Raw genomic sequence first — 6,797 nt, forward strand, 5'->3', positions numbered from 1 at the left:
ACAAACAAAAATTGATTTTTTTATTACACAACTTAATCCGCGTTATACCACGGGTTAAAATCTAGATATACTAGAATATATCTTACATAATAGATGTTATTTTCATAAGTCATATTCAGTATAAGATTTCATGCCATAATATTCCATAAAAAAACCTTATAAAACAAATAAAATAATCATATATACAATATTTTAAATAAAAATTACCAAATAAACAAAAAGAAGGAATTTTAACCCGTGCTCTCTAGCACGGTCATATTCTAGTTTGTTTAAAAGAGACAAACCAAAAAAACACTAAACGCTGTCAAGAAAAATAAAATAAAAACTAAATATTTTCCCGAGGATTAAAGTAATTGTGCTTATCTGAAATATTTATTTTGATTCTAAAAAATAATTTACTAAGGAGAAGAGAAAAATTAAAAAAAAAAAAACTTCCATGGATCCTGTCGATCGATGCTCTCACATGTTAAGTGTATATGATTAAAAGGCGAAGAAAAAGAGAAGAAGGAGACGAGAGCAGTTGAGATGGCCTCTCACTCACAGGTCTGTTTTGTCTTCTTTATTGCCACCATCACTTATCTCTCTCTCTCTCTCTCTCTCAATGAATTTTATAACAGGTTTTGGTGGAAGAGAAAGCAAGTGTTAGAATCTTGACATTAAACAGACCCAAGCAGCTGAATGCTCTCTCCTGTAACATGGTATTGAATCCGATCCTTCCCCTTGTTTGTTTATTCATCCATTTTGTGTACTAGCAAGTAATTACATAATTGGCTTGAACCAACCATCTTTAGATCTCTCGGTTGCTGCAACTGTTCCTTGCATATGAGGAAGACCCTAGTGTGAAACTTGTCATCCTCAACGGTCAGGGAAGAGCCTTTTGTGCTGGTGGCGACGTTTTACCTCTTGTTCGTGACATCGTCCAAGGTATATCAATATATTTTTTGTTTTCCTTTTGCTGAGTTTCAGCTTCTACGTATTATTTCTGTATATTTGCGTGGATTAGGCAAATGGATACTCGCTGCTGATTTCATAGTATATCAGTACACTCTCAACTTTGTTATGGCAACGTATAGCAAAGCTCAGGTCTCATCATATATACTCATAGTGTATCAATTTTTTTAATTAGTTCGTTAATTAATTCGTTTTGAAATTATAGGTATCAATTTTGAATGGTATTGTCATGGGAGGTGGAGCTGGTCTCTCCATCCATGGTAGATTTCTATTGCAACTGAGAACACGGTATTCTTTTCTTATACATGTCCATGGATGAAAAATAGAGATAGCTTTTAAATATGATTATATATATCTTTTGAGTTTCCCCAAGGTTTTTGCAATGCCTGAGACAGCTTTGGGGCTCTTTCCAGATGTAGGCGCCTCCTACTTTTTGCCAAGACTTCCTGGATTTTTTGGTAACAATATTAAACCATTTTTTTTATATAATTTGTAGGGCTGGCCGTTGCCTAAAGCTGGCAAAAGGCTGGCCGTTGCCGACAGCTCGCAAAATCCATGTTTATAGACATTGTTTTACAGATTTTTTTATGCATTCCTCAATTTAAGTGTAATACTTGTCAAATTTTTAATATACTTCTTAAAACATAAACTAATATTATGTCATAGATTTTTGGACAATGTTTTTTTGTTTGACTTTGTTTTTTCTTTTTTGGCCAAAATTTGACTTTGTTTCTTACTGAGTTTCTGAAGTATTTTTTTCTTTTTCTTTTTTTAATGCATTAGCTAGGAATCTTTATCTTCAGGGCTGGCCCTGGTTTTAGCATGTCCACAAAAGTTCTTATTTCCCTCTCTCTCATCGTTCTTGTCGTCTTGTCTTCTTGTTTAGGAGAGTATGTTGGCCTCACAGGAGCTAGGTTAGATGGCGCGGAAATGTTTACTTGTGGGCTTGCTACTCATTTTGTGCCTTCAATGGTAAGAAGTTCTTTTGCTTACGTAATTAGTGTCCCCCACTGGCCCACTCCCCAACTTAACAAGATGCTAAAACAAAAATGACTTTTAAATTTTATTTTTGGAACTAGTGGTCTGTGAAAGTTGGTTAGGGGTGAAAAAAAGTAAAAAACCATAACCCAAAAACCGAACCAAACTAAACATATAGAAATAAGTTAGTTTGGTTATGGTTTGTTTAGCCTAAAACCCCATTTAGAGGGGGGTATTCAACTTGTTTTAAGGATTTTGTAAGATTTTAATATTTTAGAATTTTGTAAGATTTAGGAGATGTTTGGGAGATTTGATTGTATTTTAGATTTATTTTTATTTTTATTTTTATTTTAGAAAATGAAATGTGATTCTATCAGATTTTATGAGATTTTGATTGCTATTGATTTTTATTAATCGCTTATTTGTGAAGAACTGTCTATATAGACCAGAACAAAAACAAAAACAGAGTAATTAAGCTAAAAAGCTGTCCGGCCACTGTTTTTTGTTTTGCCGAGTCTTTTACGTTCATCATGGCTTCCACCTTCCAGCTTCAGCATTTTTTCTAGCTTAATTAATCACTAAACTCCATAGACTGTCTATCTAGACAAGAACACAAAAACAGAGTAAGGAGAGAGAGAAGCAAACGTGATAGAGAGAGAGGCAAACTTGAGAGAGAGATAAGCAAATATGCTCTAACGAGTTACGTAGGATTATTGACATTATCAGCTCCTTTAATTCTAAGGTAACGACGCTTCAACTAAACCGTCTTTTTGGGTGACATTATGAAGCTTGGATCTGTACTGACGAGCTTATCAAGTCATGACTTTTTGGTCTCGTCCATGCTCTGCTCATGTCACCTCTACAACCAATCAGTTATCTGCAAAAAAATAAGTGTTGAAGACAAGGACGTATACCATATTCACACTCCATCTTCATAAACAGCTTATGGCCTTCATGGACTAACTTGGAATGACTGCAGGCCGATAGAACTGCAACCATAGTTACATGGTCAGGTTTAATACCGGAACTGATCATCTCCTCGAACAGGGCCAATGCAACTCTACCTTCACCCTGAATTCCGTATCCATCTATCAAGGACGTGTATGTTACTTCGTCTCATAAAGTTAGATACTCGCTTTGCAGCTACGATTTTTCCCGATTTTGCATAAACATCGACAAGGGAGTTCCAAAGCATTGTATTGTCCTTCAAGCACTTGCGCCTTAGGATGTAGCAATGAAACTCTTTCCCATGTTGTAGGTTTGCAATCCGAGCACAAAGAGGGAGAATGCTAGCAAGTGTAAGCCAGCAAGCCAGCAAGCCTTGAGAACAGATAAAAAGGTGAAGGCATCAGGTCTAATTCCTTTGCTCACCATTCTCTTGTAAGCAACAACAGCCTCCTCAAATAGCTTGTTTTTGGCATACGAAGATATGAGTACATTCCAAGGCAAGGGATGCAAAATGTGTGAGTTCTCATTAATCGATTGAGCTTCACTGTGTAGATTAAAAGCAGAAAGCAACCAGCTTTGGAACCAAAGCAGAGTGGTATTCAACACCCGATGTAACACAGTGAGCGTGAACTTGCAGCCCTGGCAGAAATGCACGAACATCAATACAGGCGGATAAGAGGGAAGTCGCGGAGTGCAGAACAAGGTCATCTCAAAACTGCATACGAATAAGATTGAAGACAAGAAGAGAAAAGGTTTTGAAAGCATCGTGCAAATGACCGCGGCTGGCCAAATGTTCAACAGATTTCAAAAGAAACTGCATTTGTGTAACAACATCATGCACAGTGCGGCATATTCAAGTTTCACCATCATCGTCACCCAGTTGAGACTTGAGAGCATCAACATATCAGGAGAGCCAAATCTTTTTTTTTTTTTGCCTTTACATTTTTTCGAGCGTGAGTGATTTGGGAGAGAGAGAGAGATGAAGAAGAAGAACAAGTAAGTAAAAAAAGAGAAACCAAATTACCTGTCCGTGGTCTCTCTGCACTTTGCTTGAGGTAAGTTGTGATAGTTTTTCTTTTTGAAATCCATCAAAATTCTAGCTAAAAGGGTATGATTTCATCATTCATATTTTTCAACTAAAAAACAACATAAAGTCTCTTAAAATCATTCAAAATAACATTTTTTTAAAAATGTTGTAATGTTTGAATAACAGTAGATTTCAAGTAAGTTTTATAAATTATTGATTGAATAACAAAAGACTGTGTATTATTTTAAATGATTTTATATGAATGTCAACTTGAATAACATTGGATTCTGAAAGATTTTTAAAAATCATCAATTGAATAACAAATGATTTTAAGAATACTTTAAAATCTTTTAGAATGTTAAATTCAATACCCCCTCTTAGTTGTCATTTTCATTAGTTTTTTCGGTTTAGGTATTAAAAACCATAAAACCGAATGCTCTTTTTTTTGGGTTTGCTAAAAGTTTGGAATAATGAGTTTATATTGTGTTTAATAATGTTCTTCAAATTTTTATTTATTGTCTTACAAATATTTGAATATATTTTGTGGATTCTATTCTTTTAGTTTTTTTGGGTTTATATTACTTGGGTTCATAAAACAAGAATTAGATTATATTCTTTGAATTATGTTTAACATATTGATTGATGTATTATTTCTATTTTAAGTCTACTTTTATTTATGCATCAAATATATATATATATATATATATATATATATTTTTTTTAAAACTTGAACCAAACCGAAACCAAATAAAACCGAGATACATATGATTTTCATATGGTTTCAATTTTTGTAAAACTGAAACCGAAACCAGAGCCAAAAAATAAAAAAAAAACCGTACACTGATATCACAACTACAACTGGTAATGTAAAACTTTTTGTTTAAGGTTTCTCTGCGTGTCTTTTACTATTTACTATAAAATTTTCATATACCTAGCTACTACTATTAAGCCCAATGTTTTCATCGCCAAGGATTGTTACTGAGTAAGGTTAGTCCTTTTCACAGAGGTTGAGTGCATTAGAAGCAGATCTTTGCAAAGTTGGTTCAAGCGATCCAAACGTCGTCTCAACAATTATTGATTCATACACTCAGCATCCCCACCTGAAACAGCAGAGTGCTTACCACATGTTAAGTGTATATGATTTAATCTCTTTTACTCTTTCTTGTACCTTTGTGTCCGCTGTTGCTTATCTTTCCGTTCGTTTTTTTAACAGGTTAGATGTTATCAATAAGTGCTTCCCGAGAAGAACAGTCGAAGAAATTATATCTGCACTTGTATAAGTTTTTTTCATTAATAGATTGGACCTACGAGTTTATACGAACCTAAGTTACAATTGACAATGCACTCTACTATCGTCTGTGTTGGTTAGGAAAGAGAGGCCACTCACGAACCAAATGATTGGATCTCAACCACCATTCGAGCATTGAAGGAGGCTTCACCATCAAGCCTTAAAATATCTCTTCGATTGGTTAGTTCTAGAATGCGTCACATGCAATGATGGGAAAGTGCTGAATGTGTGTATAAACTATTTCAGATAAGAGAAGGAAGATTGCAAGGGGTGGGGCAGTGTCTTATCCGTGAGTATAGAATGGCATGTCATGTGTTCAAGGGAGAAATCAGTAAAGACTTTTTGGAGGTTAATTTAGCTTTCTCGATTGTATATTCCTCATAAATTGTCCTTGTTGTTGCCGACATTACGAAAACAGCATGTCTTACTTATGCAGGGGTGTAGAGCCATATTGATAGACAAAGATAGGAAACCAAAGGTATAACAAATCTCTTCATTTTTTTTTCTTCTATATATACATAAATATATATCTATCATGTCATACTAATGACAGTTAATATAAGGTCGTATTGCTGAAATTATAGTGGGAGCCAAGGCGACTAGAGGACATGAAGGATAGCATGGTAGATCAGTATTTTGAGAGAATGGGTGAAGAGGAGGAATGGAAGGATCTTAAGTTTCCACCAAGGAACAACTTGCCTGCGTCAGCAATTGCAGCAAAGCTGTGAAGTGGAAAAGCAGATTGATGTTCTTTTCCACTTCAATGACCAACCCGAAATATTAAGGTTATGTGTCTGAACAATTGTTGTTCTTTTTAGTTCTTTATGGCTTATGTTAGCAAAGAAAAAATAGACGTGTCTTGTTTCTTCCTTTGTTATATGCAATTTTCTTTCATGTGTATGTAGGGAACTTGTACTTCTAAATGTCCTATTTAGTGAAAAGAAAACAAAAATAAAGGTAAAATATTTGTGCTCTTGTTCTTATACGTTTTGAATGGAGGCTCTTGTTCTTATACGCTTCGTATCAATTATATTCATTGCTTTTGATCAAAAGCGCCAATCGTTCATCATATATTTCGGTAATAACCAGAATATCAAATTACCACTAGACCATTTATATCAGCAATGATAATGAAAAATCAAACAAGTTTTATATGTCATCTGGTGCAGTTGCACCCCCTCCAACCTATGTGGGTCCGCCCCGATGCAACATCCATAATTCCAAGTTGGTGTGAGTAAAATTATGACCCGTCATATAACTGATTAATTTGGTCAACTTAAATTTCAATCTCCAAACTCTAGCTAGTATTGGAAAGATTGCGTGGCATCTTCATGCACGGAACCTTTTGCATTATAGACACCGATCTTTCAGTCTTAGTTTCTATTTGTCAACTTCCATTTAAATATTTTTTTCTTATTTTTTTCGATCATTTGAGTCTTCCTTTCTACTTTTCTTGACCAATGCATGCATGTTACTTATCTATGTTTAAGTCGTCATTAAATATTTTATCTCCTCTCATCTTCACATAGAAGAACTGCTATGATAGAAGTTCTCTCATTTTTTTTTTCACTTATTCGATTCTTTTGCTATTACACTTTGCTTTAT

General features: G+C 34.5%; 1 long non-coding RNA gene and 1 pseudogene across 2 annotated transcripts; both read left to right on the top strand.

The window, feature by feature from the left end:
- Window positions 1-300: 300 nt before the first annotated feature.
- On the top strand, window positions 301-5,597 carry LOC104786574 (putative 3-hydroxyisobutyryl-CoA hydrolase 3; annotated as a pseudogene). Its single transcript, XR_015556711.1, has 11 exons — window positions 301-543; window positions 618-698; window positions 792-924; window positions 1,004-1,083; window positions 1,157-1,239; window positions 1,325-1,409; window positions 1,838-1,923; window positions 4,909-5,030; window positions 5,118-5,178; window positions 5,274-5,372; window positions 5,439-5,597. The product of XR_015556711.1 is annotated as a putative 3-hydroxyisobutyryl-CoA hydrolase 3 (transcript).
- LOC147943626 (uncharacterized) lies at window positions 2,050-3,983 on the top strand. Its single transcript, XR_015556712.1, has 3 exons — window positions 2,050-3,030; window positions 3,188-3,309; window positions 3,430-3,983. It is a non-coding gene; the product is annotated as an uncharacterized LOC147943626 (long non-coding RNA).
- Window positions 5,598-6,797: the final 1,200 nt, after the last annotated feature.

The sequence above is a fragment of the Camelina sativa genome, chromosome 5, assembly GCF_030686135.1.
Source record: "Camelina sativa cultivar CO46 ecotype springtype chromosome 5, ASM3068613v1".
Taxonomy (NCBI): Eukaryota; Viridiplantae; Streptophyta; class Magnoliopsida; order Brassicales; family Brassicaceae; genus Camelina; species Camelina sativa.